This window comes from Lissotriton vulgaris, chromosome 12 (assembly GCF_964263255.1).
Source record: "Lissotriton vulgaris chromosome 12, aLisVul1.2, whole genome shotgun sequence".
Classification (NCBI taxonomy): domain Eukaryota; kingdom Metazoa; phylum Chordata; class Amphibia; order Caudata; family Salamandridae; genus Lissotriton; species Lissotriton vulgaris.
In genome coordinates this window covers 323,509,199-323,526,401 of record NC_141700.1, presented here as the reverse complement: position 1 = coordinate 323,526,401, position 17,203 = coordinate 323,509,199, and positions in this window count along the sequence as shown.

Genomic DNA, 17,203 nt, shown 5'->3' with positions numbered 1-17,203 from the left:
TTTTTTAAAGTGGGATGCAGATACAAAAACAGAGACTATCCTTACCAACAATCCTTCTTGAGTATCAGAGTCCAACATACAGAGTGCAGCGGAAGACGTTAAATGTGCTTCATTCCGTGAGAACGCAACTCTATAGTTCTACAGTGAGATAGTGCATTTCAGCCTCAAAGGAAGCAATGTCCTCAAACGGAACATTGGTGGCACCAGGATCTAAAGCAGGCTTAAGAAGCCTTAGATGCAGTCAGTCTTTTATTAACTATCATGACCGACACAATGTGATCCATAATACTTCCATTTTGGCAGAAATTACATTCAAGCACAGGCCCCCACTAGAAGGTAGTGATGACATTCAGGTGCTGAAAACGTCTTTTTAATGCCTAAAGGAATGATTGTGAGCTTTACTTACCATATATATTGGTCAAATGATGCCCTATGCCGGAAGACTGTCTTTTTTTTTTTCTTCAGTATCGGCAATGCAGAGACAATTTGTTGCGAAACACTGCCACTGCTGGTCATTCAGTATAATCTGCAGATGGAAAAGTCCACTGTTAGCACATTTACTACAAGCAATACAAAAAAATCATGATTTTTATAAAGGGTAAACAGATCAATACTATGGAGTTTGTATTATTGTGAAAATCAGCATCTCATTAGAAAATCAAATCTCGATTTGTGTTTTTAACCTACCATACTACTCTGAATCTCATGCCTCTTTTGCCAACACGCTCTAAACAACTGTACAAGGTACATTAGGACATAGATAGAGATCTTTTTGCCAGCCAAGTGGCAGCGTACCCCTCTCACTTTATTTGATTTAGGATATGGTACACCAGTAGCAATTAAGCCAGCTGATAAGTTGAGAGGTAGGGTTACGATACAGTTAATGGGAATGATAAAAGCTATGAATAGCATGTTCATAATCATCATTTGAGCCAATTCCTAGCAGTTCAGCAATAGTGAAGTTGACTAGTGCTCAAACTCCCGTTCGTTCAAATTTAGAGGTCTTAAAAAGTGCCCTAATTTCGTACATTTTACCATGATAGCTGTCACTTGGGCGTCCGGTCTACCCTGCTACTCATTTCATTAGCAAGATAAATGTATCTTACTGCTTGCTAGGCAACAGCAGAGTGGCCCTCACGTCAGACAACATCTTGCGTTTAGCTTTATGATGTCAGCTTGCTAGGCAACAGATTGGCCCTCATGTCAGACAACATCTTGCTTTCGCTTTATGATGTCAGATCATCACTGGTCCAATTGTCCTTGTGGAAACGGACCACACAGGAGGATGAGATATCAGAAGTTATGCAGTAGGTTGCTATCTCTATTCATGACCGCAAGGCAAGTCGGAGGTGGAATGGCAAATACTCTGAACCACTCAAAGCACTGTGGCCTTTTTTAAAGTGGGATGCAGATACAAAAACAGAGACTATCCTTACCAACAATCCTTCTTGAGTATCAGAGTCCAACATACAGAGTGCAGCGGAAGACGTTAAATGTGCTTCATTCCGTGAGAACGCAACTCTATAGTTCTACAGTGAGATAGTGCATTTCAGCCTCAAAGGAAGCAATGTCCTCAAACGGAACATTGGTGGCACCAGGATCTAAAGCAGGCTTAAGAAGCCTTGGATGCAGTCAGTCTTTTATTAACTATCATGACCGACACAATGTGATCCATAATACTTCCATTTTGGCAGAAATTACATTCAAGCACAGGCCCCCACTAGAAGGTAGTGATGACATTCAGGTGCTGAAAACGTCTTTTTAATGCCTAAAGGAATGATTGTGAGCTTTACTTACCATATATATTGGTCAAATGATGCCCTATGCCGGAAGACTGTCTTTTTTTTTTTCTTCAGTATCGGCAATGCAGAGACAATTTGTTGCGAAACACTGCCACTGCTGGTCATTCAGTATAATCTGCAGATGGAAAAGTCCACTGTTAGCACATTTACTACAAGCAATACAAAAAAATCATGATTTTTATAAAGGGTAAACAGATCAATACTATGGAGTTTGTATTATTGTGAAAATCAGCTTCTCTTTAGAAAATCAAATCTCGATTTGTGTTTTTAACCTACCATACTACTCTGAATCTCATGCCTCTTTTGCCAACACGCTCTAAACAACTGTAGAAGGTACATTAGGACATAGATAGAGATCTTTTTGCCAGCCAAGTGGCAGCGTACCCCTCTCACTTTATTTGATTTAGGATATGGTACACCAGTAGCAATTAAGCCAGCTGATAAGTTGAGAGGTAGGGTTACGCTACAGTTAATGGGAATGATAAAAGCTATGAATAGCATGTTCATAATCATCATTTGAGCCAATTCCTAGCAGTTCAGCAATAGTGAAGTTGACTAGTGCTCAAACTCCCGTTCGTTCAAATTTAGAGGTCTTAAAAAGTGCCCTAATTTCGTACATTTTACCATCATAGCTGTCACTTGGGCGTCCGGTCTACCCTGCTACTCATTTCATTAGCAAGATAAATGTATCTTACTGCTTGCTAGGCAACAGCAGAGTGGCCCTCACGTCAGACAACATCTTGCGTTTAGCTTTATGATGTCAGCTTGCTAGGCAACAGATTGGCCCTCATGTCAGACAACATCTTGCTTTCGCTTTATGATGTCAGATCATCACTGGTCCAATTGTCCTTGTGGAAGCGGACCACACAGGAGGATGAGATATCAGAAGTTATGCAGTAGGTTGCTATCTCTATTCATGACCGCAAGGCAAGTCGGAGGTGGAATGGCAAATACTCTGAACCACTCAAAGCACTGTGGCCTTTTTTAAAGTGGGATGCAGATACAAAAACAGAGACTATCCTTACCAACAATCCTTCTTGAGTATCAGAGTCCAACATACAGAGTGCAGCGGAAGACGTTAAATGTGCTTCATTCCGTGAGAACGCAACTCTATAGTTCTACAGTGAGATAGTGCATTTCAGCCTCAAAGGAAGCAATGTCCTCAAACGGAACATTGGTGGCACCAGGATCTAAAGCAGGCTTAAGAAGCCTTGGATGCAGTCAGTCTTTTATTAACTATCATGACCGACACAATGTGATCCATAATACTTCCATTTTGGCAGAAATTACATTCAAGCACAGGCCCCCACTAGAAGGTAGTGATGACATTCAGGTGCTGAAAACGTCTTTTTAATGCCTAAAGGAATGATTGTGAGCTTTACTTACCATATATATTGGTCAAATGATGCCCTATGCCGGAAGACTGTCTTTTTTTTTTTCTTCAGTATCGGCAATGCAGAGACAATTTTGTGCGAAACACTGCCACTGCTGGTCATTCAGTATAATCTGCAGATGGAAAAGTCCACTGTTAGCACATTTACTACAAGCAATACAAAAAAATCATGATTTTTATAAAGGGTAAACAGATCAATACTATGGAGTTTGTATTATTGTGAAAATCAGCATCTCTTTAGAAAATCAAATCTCGATTTGTGTTTTTAACCTACCATACTACTCTGAATCTCATGCCTCTTTTGCCAACACGCTCTAAACAACTGTAGAAGGTACATTAGGACATAGATAGAGATCTTTTTGCCAGCCAAGTGGCAGCGTACCCCTCTCACTTTATTTGATTTAGGATATGGTACACCAGTAGCAATTAAGCCAGCTGATAAGTTGAGAGGTAGGGTTACGCTACAGTTAATGGGAATGATAAAAGCTATGAATAGCATGTTCATAATCATCATTTGAGCCAATTCCTAGCAGTTCAGCAATAGTGAAGTTGACTAGTGCTCAAACTCCTGTTCGTTCAAATTTAGAGGTCTTAAAAAGTGCCCTAATTTCGTACATTTTACCATCATAGCTGTCACTTGGGCGTCCGGTCTACCCTGCTACTCATTTCATTAGCAAGATAAATGTATCTTACTGCTTGCTAGGCAACAGCAGAGTGGCCCTCACGTCAGACAACATCTTGCGTTTAGCTTTATGATGTCAGCTTGCTAGGCAACAGATTGGCCCTCATGTCAGACAACATCTTGCTTTCGCTTTATGATGTCAGATCATCACTGGTCCAATTGTCCTTGTGGAAGCGGACCACACAGGAGGAGGAGATATCATTAGTTATGCAGTAGGTTGCTATCTCTATTCATGACCGCAAGGCAAGTCGGAGGTGGAATGGCAAATACTCTGAACCACTCAAAGCACTGTGGCCTTTTTTAAAGTGGGATGAAGATACAAAAACAGAGACTATACTTACCAACAATCCTTCTTGAGTATCAGAGTCCAACATACAGAGTGCAGCGGAAGACGTTAAATGTGCTTCATTCCGTGAGAACGCAACTCTATAGTTCTACAGTGAGATAGTGCATTTCAGCCTCAAAGGAAGCAATGTCCTCAAACGGAACATTGGTGGCACCAGGATCTAAAGCAGGCTTAAGAAGCCTTGGATGCAGTCAGTCTTTTATTAACTATCATGACCGACACAATGTGATCCATAATACTTCCATTTTGGCAGAAATTACATTCAAGCACAGGCCCCCACTAGAAGGTAGTGATGACATTCAGGTGCTGAAAACGTCTTTTTAATGCCTAAAGGAATGATTGTGAGCTTTACTTACCATATATATTGGTCAAATGATGCCCTATGCCGGAAGACTGTCTTTTTTTTTTTTCTTCAGTATCGGCAATGCAGAGACAATTTGTTGCGAAACACTGCCACTGCTGGTCATTCAGTATAATCTGCAGATGGAAAAGTCCACTGTTAGCACATTTACTACAAGCAATACAAAAAAATCATGATTTTTATAAAGGGTAAACAGATCAATACTATGGAGTTTGTATTATTGTGAAAATCAGCATCTCATTAGAAAATCAAATCTCGATTTGTGTTTTTAACCTACCATACTACTCTGAATCTCATGCCTCTTTTGCCAACACGCTCTAAACAACTGTAGAAGGTACATTAGGACATAGATAGAGATCTTTTTGCCAGCCAAGTGGCAGCGTACCCCTCTCACTTTATTTGATTTAGGATATGGTACACCAGTAGCAATTAAGCCAGCTGATAAGTTGAGAGGTAGGGTTACGCTACAGTTAATGGGAATGATAAAAGCTATGAATAGCATGTTCATAATCATCATTTGAGCCAATTCCTAGCAGTTCAGCAATAGTGAAGTTGACTAGTGCTCAAACTCCCGTTCGTTCAAATTTAGAGGTATTAAAAAGTGCCCTAATTTCGTACATTTTACCATCATAGCTGTCACTTGGGCGTCCGGTCTACCCTGCTACTCATTTCATTAGCAAGATAAATGTATCTTACTGCTTGCTAGGCAACAGCAGAGTGGCCCTCACGTCAGACAACATCTTGCGTTTAGCTTTATGATGTCAGCTTGCTAGGCAACAGATTGGCCCTCATGTCAGACAACATCTTGCTTTCGCTTTATGATGTCAGATCATCACTGGTCCAATTGTCCTTGTGGAAGCGGACCACACAGGAGGATGAGATATCAGAAGTTACGCAGTAGGTTGCTCTCTCTATTCATGACCGCAAGGCAAGTCGGAGGTGGAATGGCAAATACTCTGAACCACTCAAAGCACTGTGGCCTTTTTTAAAGTGGGATGCAGATACAAAAACAGAGACTATCCTTACCAACAATCCTTCTTGAGTATCAGAGTCCAACATACAGAGTGCAGCGGAAGACGTTAAATGTGCTTCATTCCGTGAGAACGCAACTCTATAGTTCTACAGTGAGATAGTGCATTTCAGCCTCAAAGGAAGCAATGTCCTCAAACGGAACATTGGTGGCACCAGGATCTAAAGCAGGCTTAAGAAGCCTTGGATGCAGTCAGTCTTTTATTAACTATCATGACCGACACAATGTGATCCATAATACTTCCATTTTGGCAGAAATTACATTCAAGCACAGGCCCCCACTAGAAGGTAGTGATGACATTCAGGTGCTGAAAACGTCTTTTTAATGCCTAAAGGAATGATTGTGAGCTTTACTTACCATATATATTGGTCAAATGATGCCCTATGCCGGAAGACTGTCTTTTTTTTTTTTCTTCAGTATCGGCAATGCAGAGACAATTTGTTGCGAAACACTGCCACTGCTGGTCATTCAGTATAATCTGCAGATGGAAAAGTCAACTGTTAGCACATTTACTACAAGCAATACAAAAAAATCATGATTTTTATAAAGGTTAAACAGATCAATACTATGGAGTTTGTATTATTGTGAAAATCAGCATCTCATTAGAAAATCAAATCTCGATTTGTGTTTTTAACCTACCATACTACTCTGAATCTCATGCCTCTTTTGCCAACACGCTCTAAACAACTGTAGAAGGTACATTAGGACATAGATAGAGATCTTTTTGCCAGCCAAGTGGCAGCGTACCCCTCTCACTTTATTTGATTTAGGATATGGTATACCAGTAGCAATTAAGCCAGCTGATAAGTTGAGAGGTAGGGTTACGCTACAGTTAATGGGAATGATAAAAGCTATGAATAGCATGTTCATAATCATCATTTGAGCCAATTCCTAGCAGTTCAGCAATAGTGAAGTTGACTAGTGCTCAAACTCCCGTTCGTTCAAATTTAGAGGTCTTAAAAAGTGCCCTAATTTCGTACATTTTACCATGATAGCTGTCACTTGGGCGTCCGGTCTACCCTGCTACTCATTTCATTAGCAAGATAAATGTATCTTACTGCTTGCTAGGCAACAGCAGAGTGGCCCTCACGTCAGACAACATCTTGCGTTTAGCTTTATGATGTCAGCTTGCTAGGCAACAGATTGGCCCTCATGTCAGACAACATCTTGCTTTCGCTTTATGATGTCAGATCATCACTGGTCCAATTGTCCTTGTGGAAACGGACCACACAGGAGGATGAGATATCAGAAGTTATGCAGTAGGTTGCTATCTCTATTCATGACCGCAAGGCAAGTCGGAGGTGGAATGGCAAATACTCTGAACCACTCAAAGCACTGTGGCCTTTTTTAAAGTGGGATGCAGATACAAAAACAGAGACTATCCTTACCAACAATCCTTCTTGAGTATCAGAGTCCAACATACAGAGTGCAGCGGAAGACGTTAAATGTGCTTCATTCCGTGAGAACGCAACTCTATAGTTCTACAGTGAGATAGTGCATTTCAGCCTCAAAGGAAGCAATGTCCTCAAACGGAACATTGGTGGCACCAGGATCTAAAGCAGGCTTAAGAAGCCTTGGATGCAGTCAGTCTTTTATTAACTATCATGACCGACACAATGTGATCCATAATACTTCCATTTTGGCAGAAATTACATTCAAGCACAGGCCCCCACTAGAAGGTAGTGATGACATTCAGGTGCTGAAAACGTCTTTTTAATGCCTAAAGGAATGATTGTGAGCTTTACTTACCATATATATTGGTCAAATGATGCCCTATGCCGGAAGACTGTCTTTTTTTTTTCTTCAGTATCGGCAATGCAGAGACAATTTGTTGCGAAACACTGCCACTGCTGGTCATTCAGTATAATCTGCAGATGGAAAAGTCCACTGTTAGCACATTTACTACAAGCAATACAAAAAAATCATGATTTTTATAAAGGGTAAACAGATCAATACTATGGAGTTTGTATTATTGTGAAAATCAGCTTCTCTTTAGAAAATCAAATCTCGATTTGTGTTTTTAACCTACCATACTACTCTGAATCTCATGCCTCTTTTGCCAACACGCTCTAAACAACTGTAGAAGGTACATTAGGACATAGATAGAGATCTTTTTGCCAGCCAAGTGGCAGCGTACCCCTCTCACTTTATTTGATTTAGGATATGGTACACCAGTAGCAATTAAGCCAGCTGATAAGTTGAGAGGTAGGGTTACGCTACAGTTAATGGGAATGATAAAAGCTATGAATAGCATGTTCATAATCATCATTTGAGCCAATTCCTAGCAGTTCAGCAATAGTGAAGTTGACTAGTGCTCAAACTCCCGTTCGTTCAAATTTAGAGGTCTTAAAAAGTGCCCTAATTTCGTACATTTTACCATCATAGCTGTCACTTGGGCGTCCGGTCTACCCTGCTACTCATTTCATTAGCAAGATAAATGTATCTTACTGCTTGCTAGGCAACAGCAGAGTGGCCCTCACGTCAGACAACATCTTGCGTTTAGCTTTATGATGTCAGCTTGCTAGGCAACAGATTGGCCCTCATGTCAGACAACATCTTGCTTTCGCTTTATGATGTCAGATCATCACTGGTCCAATTGTCCTTGTGGAAGCGGACCACACAGGAGGATGAGATATCAGAAGTTATGCAGTAGGTTGCTATCTCTATTCATGACCGCAAGGCAAGTCGGAGGTGGAATGGCAAATACTCTGAACCACTCAAAGCACTGTGGCCTTTTTTAAAGTGGGATGCAGATACAAAAACAGAGACTATCCTTACCAACAATCCTTCTTGAGTATCAGAGTCCAACATACAGAGTGCAGCGGAAGACGTTAAATGTGCTTCATTCCGTGAGAACGCAACTCTATAGTTCTACAGTGAGATAGTGCATTTCAGCCTCAAAGGAAGCAATGTCCTCAAACGGAACATTGGTGGCACCAGGATCTAAAGCAGGCTTAAGAAGCCTTGGATGCAGTCAGTCTTTTATTAACTATCATGACCGACACAATGTGATCCATAATACTTCCATTTTGGCAGAAATTACATTCAAGCACAGGCCCCCACTAGAAGGTAGTGATGACATTCAGGTGCTGAAAACGTCTTTTTAATGCCTAAAGGAATGATTGTGAGCTTTACTTACCATATATATTGGTCAAATGATGCCCTATGCCGGAAGACTGTCTTTTTTTTTTTCTTCAGTATCGGCAATGCAGAGACAATTTTGTGCGAAACACTGCCACTGCTGGTCATTCAGTATAATCTGCAGATGGAAAAGTCCACTGTTAGCACATTTACTACAAGCAATACAAAAAAATCATGATTTTTATAAAGGGTAAACAGATCAATACTATGGAGTTTGTATTATTGTGAAAATCAGCATCTCTTTAGAAAATCAAATCTCGATTTGTGTTTTTAACCTACCATACTACTCTGAATCTCATGCCTCTTTTGCCAACACGCTCTAAACAACTGTAGAAGGTACATTAGGACATAGATAGAGATCTTTTTGCCAGCCAAGTGGCAGCGTACCCCTCTCACTTTATTTGATTTAGGATATGGTACACCAGTAGCAATTAAGCCAGCTGATAAGTTGAGAGGTAGGGTTACGCTACAGTTAATGGGAATGATAAAAGCTATGAATAGCATGTTCATAATCATCATTTGAGCCAATTCCTAGCAGTTCAGCAATAGTGAAGTTGACTAGTGCTCAAACTCCTGTTCGTTCAAATTTAGAGGTCTTAAAAAGTGCCCTAATTTCGTACATTTTACCATCATAGCTGTCACTTGGGCGTCCGGTCTACCCTGCTACTCATTTCATTAGCAAGATAAATGTATCTTACTGCTTGCTAGGCAACAGCAGAGTGGCCCTCACGTCAGACAACATCTTGCGTTTAGCTTTATGATGTCAGCTTGCTAGGCAACAGATTGGCCCTCATGTCAGACAACATCTTGCTTTCGCTTTATGATGTCAGATCATCACTGGTCCAATTGTCCTTGTGGAAGCGGACCACACAGGAGGAGGAGATATCATTAGTTATGCAGTAGGTTGCTATCTCTATTCATGACCGCAAGGCAAGTCGGAGGTGGAATGGCAAATACTCTGAACCACTCAAAGCACTGTGGCCTTTTTTAAAGTGGGATGAAGATACAAAAACAGAGACTATACTTACCAACAATCCTTCTTGAGTATCAGAGTCCAACATACAGAGTGCAGCGGAAGACGTTAAATGTGCTTCATTCCGTGAGAACGCAACTCTATAGTTCTACAGTGAGATAGTGCATTTCAGCCTCGAAGGAAGCAATGTCCTCAAACGGAACATTGGTGGCACCAGGATCTAAAGCAGGCTTAAGAAGCCTTGGATGCAGTCAGTCTTTTATTAACTATCATGACCGACACAATGTGATCCATAATACTTCCATTTTGGCAGAAATTACATTCAAGCACAGGCCCCCACTAGAAGGTAGTGATGACATTCAGGTGCTGAAAACGTCTTTTTAATGCCTAAATGAATGATTGTGAGCTTTACTTACCATATATATTGGTCAAATGATGCCCTATGCCGGAAGACTGTCTTTTTTTTTTTTCTTCAGTATCGGCAATGCAGAGACAATTTGTTGCGAAACACTGCCACTGCTGGTCATTCAGTATAATCTGCAGATGGAAAAGTCCACTGTTAGCACATTTACTACAAGCAATACAAAAAAATCATGATTTTTATAAAGGGTAAACAGATCAATACTATGGAGTTTGTATTATTGTGAAAATCAGCATCTCATTAGAAAATCAAATCTCGATTTGTGTTTTTAACCTACCATACTACTCTGAATCTCATGCCTCTTTTGCCAACACGCTCTAAACAACTGTAGAAGGTACATTAGGACATAGATAGAGATCTTTTTGCCAGCCAAGTGGCAGCGTACCCCTCTCACTTTATTTGATTTAGGATATGGTACACCAGTAGCAATTAAGCCAGCTGATAAGTTGAGAGGTAGGGTTACGCTACAGTTAATGGGAATGATAAAAGCTATGAATAGCATGTTCATAATCATCATTTGAGCCAATTCCTAGCAGTTCAGCAATAGTGAAGTTGACTAGTGCTCAAACTCCCGTTCGTTCAAATTTAGAGGTATTAAAAAGTGCCCTAATTTCGTACATTTTACCATCATAGCTGTCACTTGGGCGTCCGGTCTACCCTGCTACTCATTTCATTAGCAAGATAAATGTATCTTACTGCTTGCTAGGCAACAGCAGAGTGGCCCTCACGTCAGACAACATCTTGCGTTTAGCTTTATGATGTCAGCTTGCTAGGCAACAGATTGGCCCTCATGTCAGACAACATCTTGCTTTCGCTTTATGATGTCAGATCATCACTGGTCCAATTGTCCTTGTGGAAGCGGACCACACAGGAGGATGAGATATCAGAAGTTATGCAGTAGGTTGCTCTCTCTATTCATGACCGCAAGGCAAGTCGGAGGTGGAATGGCAAATACTCTGAACCACTCAAAGCACTGTGGCCTTTTTTAAAGTGGGATGCAGATACAAAAACAGAGACTATCCTTACCAACAATCCTTCTTGAGTATCAGAGTCCAACATACAGAGTGCAGCGGAAGACGTTAAATGTGCTTCATTCCGTGAGAACGCAACTCTATAGTTCTACAGTGAGATAGTGCATTTCAGCCTCAAAGGAAGCAATGTCCTCAAACGGAACATTGGTGGCACCAGGATCTAAAGCAGGCTTAAGAAGCCTTGGATGCAGTCAGTCTTTTATTAACTATCATGACCGACACAATGTGATCCATAATACTTCCATTTTGGCAGAAATTACATTCAAGCACAGGCCCCCACTAGAAGGTAGTGATGACATTCAGGTGCTGAAAACGTCTTTTTAATGCCTAAAGGAATGATTGTGAGCTTTACTTACCATATATATTGGTCAAATGATGCCCTATGCCGGAAGACTGTCTTTTTTTTTTTTCTTCAGTATCGGCAATGCAGAGACAATTTGTTGCGAAACACTGCCACTGCTGGTCATTCAGTATAATCTGCAGATGGAAAAGTCAACTGTTAGCACATTTACTACAAGCAATACAAAAAAATCATGATTTTTATAAAGGTTAAACAGATCAATACTATGGAGTTTGTATTATTGTGAAAATCAGCATCTCATTAGAAAATCAAATCTCGATTTGTGTTTTTAACCTACCATACTACTCTGAATCTCATGCCTCTTTTGCCAACACGCTCTAAACAACTGTAGAAGGTACATTAGGACATAGATAGAGATCTTTTTGCCAGCCAAGTGGCAGCGTACCCCTCTCACTTTATTTGATTTAGGATATGGTACACCAGTAGCAATTAAGCCAGCTGATAAGTTGAGAGGTAGGGTTACGCTACAGTTAATGGGAATGATAAAAGCTATGAATAGCATGTTCATAATCATCATTTGAGCCAATTCCTAGCAGTTCAGCAATAGTGAAGTTGACTAGTGCTCAAACTCCCGTTCGTTCAAATTTAGAGGTCTTAAAAAGTGCCCTAATTTCGTACATTTTACCATGATAGCTGTCACTTGGGCGTCCGGTCTACCCTGCTACTCATTTCATTAGCAAGATAAATGTATCTTACTGCTTGCTAGGCAACAGCAGAGTGGCCCTCACGTCAGACAACATCTTGCGTTTAGCTTTATGATGTCAGCTTGCTAGGCAACAGATTGGCCCTCATGTCAGACAACATCTTGCTTTCGCTTTATGATGTCAGATCATCACTGGTCCAATTGTCCTTGTGGAAACGGACCACACAGGAGGATGAGATATCAGAAGTTATGCAGTAGGTTGCTATCTCTATTCATGACCGCAAGGCAAGTCGGAGGTGGAATGGCAAATACTCTGAACCACTCAAAGCACTGTGGCCTTTTTTAAAGTGGGATGCAGATACAAAAACAGAGACTATCCTTACCAACAATCCTTCTTGAGTATCAGAGTCCAACATACAGAGTGCAGCGGAAGACGTTAAATGTGCTTCATTCCGTGAGAACGCAACTCTATAGTTCTACAGTGAGATAGTGCATTTCAGCCTCAAAGGAAGCAATGTCCTCAAACGGAACATTGGTGGCACCAGGATCTAAAGCAGGCTTAAGAAGCCTTGGATGCAGTCAGTCTTTTATTAACTATCATGACCGACACAATGTGATCCATAATACTTCCATTTTGGCAGAAATTACATTCAAGCACAGGCCCCCACTAGAAGGTAGTGATGACATTCAGGTGCTGAAAACGTCTTTTTAATGCCTAAAGGAATGATTGTGAGCTTTACTTACCATATATATTGGTCAAATGATGCCCTATGCCGGAAGACTGTCTTTTTTTTTTTCTTCAGTATCGGCAATGCAGAGACAATTTGTTGCGAAACACTGCCACTGCTGGTCATTCAGTATAATCTGCAGATGGAAAAGTCCACTGTTAGCACATTTACTACAAGCAATACAAAAAAATCATGATTTTTATAAAGGGTAAACAGATCAATACTATGGAGTTTGTATTATTGTGAAAATCAGCTTCTCTTTAGAAAATCAAATCTCGATTTGTGTTTTTAACCTACCATACTACTCTGAATCTCATGCCTCTTTTGCCAACACGCTCTAAACAACTGTAGAAGGTACATTAGGACATAGATAGAGATCTTTTTGCCAGCCAAGTGGCAGCGTACCCCTCTCACTTTATTTGATTTAGGATATGGTACACCAGTAGCAATTAAGCCAGCTGATAAGTTGAGAGGTAGGGTTACGATACAGTTAATGGGAATGATAAAAGCTATGAATAGCATGTTCATAATCATCATTTGAGCCAATTCCTAGCAGTTCAGCAATAGTGAAGTTGACTAGTGCTCAAACTCCCGTTCGTTCAAATTTAGAGGTCTTAAAAAGTGCCCTAATTTCGTACATTTTACCATGATAGCTGTCACTTGGGCGTCCGGTCTACCCTGCTACTCATTTCATTAGCAAGATAAATGTATCTTACTGCTTGCTAGGCAACAGCAGAGTGGCCCTCACGTCAGACAACATCTTGCGTTTAGCTTTATGATGTCAGCTTGCTAGGCAACAGATTGGCCCTCATGTCAGACAACATCTTGCTTTCGCTTTATGATGTCAGATCATCACTGGTCCAATTGTCCTTGTGGAAACGGACCACACAGGAGGATGAGATATCAGAAGTTATGCAGTAGGTTGCTATCTCTATTCATGACCGCAAGGCAAGTCGGAGGTGGAATGGCAAATACTCTGAACCACTCAAAGCACTGTGGCCTTTTTTAAAGTGGGATGCAGATACAAAAACAGAGACTATCCTTACCAACAATCCTTCTTGAGTATCAGAGTCCAACATACAGAGTGCAGCGGAAGACGTTAAATGTGCTTCATTCCGTGAGAACGCAACTCTATAGTTCTACAGTGAGATAGTGCATTTCAGCCTCAAAGGAAGCAATGTCCTCAAACGGAACATTGGTGGCACCAGGATCTAAAGCAGGCTTAAGAAGCCTTGGATGCAGTCAGTCTTTTATTAACTATCATGACCGACACAATGTGATCCATAATACTTCCATTTTGGCAGAAATTACATTCAAGCACAGGCCCCCACTAGAAGGTAGTGATGACATTCAGGTGCTGAAAACGTCTTTTTAATGCCTAAAGGAATGATTGTGAGCTTTACTTACCATATATATTGGTCAAATGATGCCCTATGCCGGAAGACTGTCTTTTTTTTTTTCTTCAGTATCGGCAATGCAGAGACAATTTGTTGCGAAACACTGCCACTGCTGGTCATTCAGTATAATCTGCAGATGGAAAAGTCCACTGTTAGCACATTTACTACAAGCAATACAAAAAAATCATGATTTTTATAAAGGGTAAACAGATCAATACTATGGAGTTTGTATTATTGTGAAAATCAGCTTCTCTTTAGAAAATCAAATCTCGATTTGTGTTTTTAACCTACCATACTACTCTGAATCTCATGCCTCTTTTGCCAACACGCTCTAAACAACTGTAGAAGGTACATTAGGACATAGATAGAGATCTTTTTGCCAGCCAAGTGGCAGCGTACCCCTCTCACTTTATTTGATTTAGGATATGGTACACCAGTAGCAATTAAGCCAGCTGATAAGTTGAGAGGTAGGGTTACGCTACAGTTAATGGGAATGATAAAAGCTATGAATAGCATGTTCATAATCATCATTTGAGCCAATTCCTAGCAGTTCAGCAATAGTGAAGTTGACTAGTGCTCAAACTCCCGTTCGTTCAAATTTAGAGGTCTTAAAAAGTGCCCTAATTTCGTACATTTTACCATCATAGCTGTCACTTGGGCGTCCGGTCTACCCTGCTACTCATTTCATTAGCAAGATAAATGTATCTTACTGCTTGCTAGGCAACAGCAGAGTGGCCCTCACGTCAGACAACATCTTGCGTTTAGCTTTATGATGTCAGCTTGCTAGGCAACAGATTGGCCCTCATGTCAGACAACATCTTGCTTTCGCTTTATGATGTCAGATCATCACTGGTCCAATTGTCCTTGTGGAAGCGGACCACACAGGAGGATGAGATATCAGAAGTTATGCAGTAGGTTGCTATCTCTATTCATGACCGCAAGGCAAGTCGGAGGTGGAATGGCAAATACTCTGAACCACTCAAAGCACTGTGGCCTTTTTTAAAGTGGGATGCAGATACAAAAACAGAGACTATCCTTACCAACAATCCTTCTTGAGTATCAGAGTCCAACATACAGAGTGCAGCGGAAGACGTTAAATGTGCTTCATTCCGTGAGAACGCAACTCTATAGTTCTACAGTGAGATAGTGCATTTCAGCCTCAAAGGAAGCAATGTCCTCAAACGGAACATTGGTGGCACCAGGATCTAAAGCAGGCTTAAGAAGCCTTGGATGCAGTCAGTCTTTTATTAACTATCATGACCGACACAATGTGATCCATAATACTTGCATTTTGGCAGAAATTACATTCAAGCACAGGCCCCCACTAGAAGGTAGTGATGACATTCAGGTGCTGAAAACGTCTTTTTAATGCCTAAAGGAATGATTGTGAGCTTTACTTACCATATATATTGGTCAAATGATGCCCTATGCCGGAAGACTGTCTTTTTTTTTTTCTTCAGTATCGGCAATGCAGAGACAATTTTGTGCGAAACACTGCCACTGCTGGTCATTCAGTATAATCTGCAGATGGAAAAGTCCACTGTTAGCACATTTACTACAAGCAATACAAAAAAATCATGATTTTTATAAAGGGTAAACAGATCAATACTATGGAGTTTGTATTATTGTGAAAATCAGCATCTCTTTAGAAAATCAAATCTCGATTTGTGTTTTTAACCTACCATACTACTCTGAATCTCATGCCTCTTTTGCCAACACGCTCTAAACAACTGTAGAAGGTACATTAGGACATAGATAGAGATCTTTTTGCCAGCCAAGTGGCAGCGTACCCCTCTCACTTTATTTGATTTAGGATATGGTACACCAGTAGCAATTAAGCCAGCTGATAAGTTGAGAGGTAGGGTTACGCTACAGTTAATGGGAATGATAAAAGCTATGAATAGCATGTTCATAATCATCATTTGAGCCAATTCCTAGCAGTTCAGCAATAGTGAAGTTGACTAGTGCTCAAACTCCTGTTCGTTCAAATTTAGAGGTCTTAAAAAGTGCCCTAATTTCGTACATTTTACCATCATAGCTGTCACTTGGGTGTCCGGTCTACCCTGCTACTCATTTCATTAGCAAGATAAATGTATCTTACTGCTTGCTAGGCAACAGCAGAGTGGCCCTCACGTCAGACAACATCTTGCGTTTAGCTTTATGATGTCAGCTTGCTAGGCAACAGATTGGCCCTCATGTCAGACAACATCTTGCTTTCGCTTTATGATGTCAGATCATCACTGGTCCAATTGTCCTTGTGGAAGCGGACCACACAGGAGGAGGAGATATCATTAGTTATGCAGTAGGTTGCTATCTCTATTCATGACCGCAAGGCAAGTCGGAGGTGGAATGGCAAATACTCTGAACCACTCAAAGCACTGTGGCCTTTTTTAAAGTGGGATGAAGATACAAAAACAGAGACTATACTTACCAACAATCCTTCTTGAGTATCAGAGTCCAACATACAGAGTGCAGCGGAAGACGTTAAATGTGCTTCATTCCGTGAGAACGCAACTCTATAGTTCTACAGTGAGATAGTGCATTTCAGCCTCAAAGGAAGCAATGTCCTCAAACGGAACATTGGTGGCACCAGGATCTAAAGCAGGCTTAAGAAGCCTTGGATGCAGTCAGTCTTTTATTAACTATCATGACCGACACAATGTGATCCATAATACTTCCATTTTGGCAGAAATTACATTCAAGCACAGGCCCCCACTAGAAGGTAGTGATGACATTCAGGTGCTGAAAACGTCTTTTTAATGCCTAAAGGAATGATTGTGAGCTTTACTTACCATATATATTGGTCAAATGATGCCCTATGCCGGAAGACTGTCTTTTTTTTTTTTCTTCAGTATCGGCAATGCAGAGACAATTTGTTGCGAAACACTGCCACT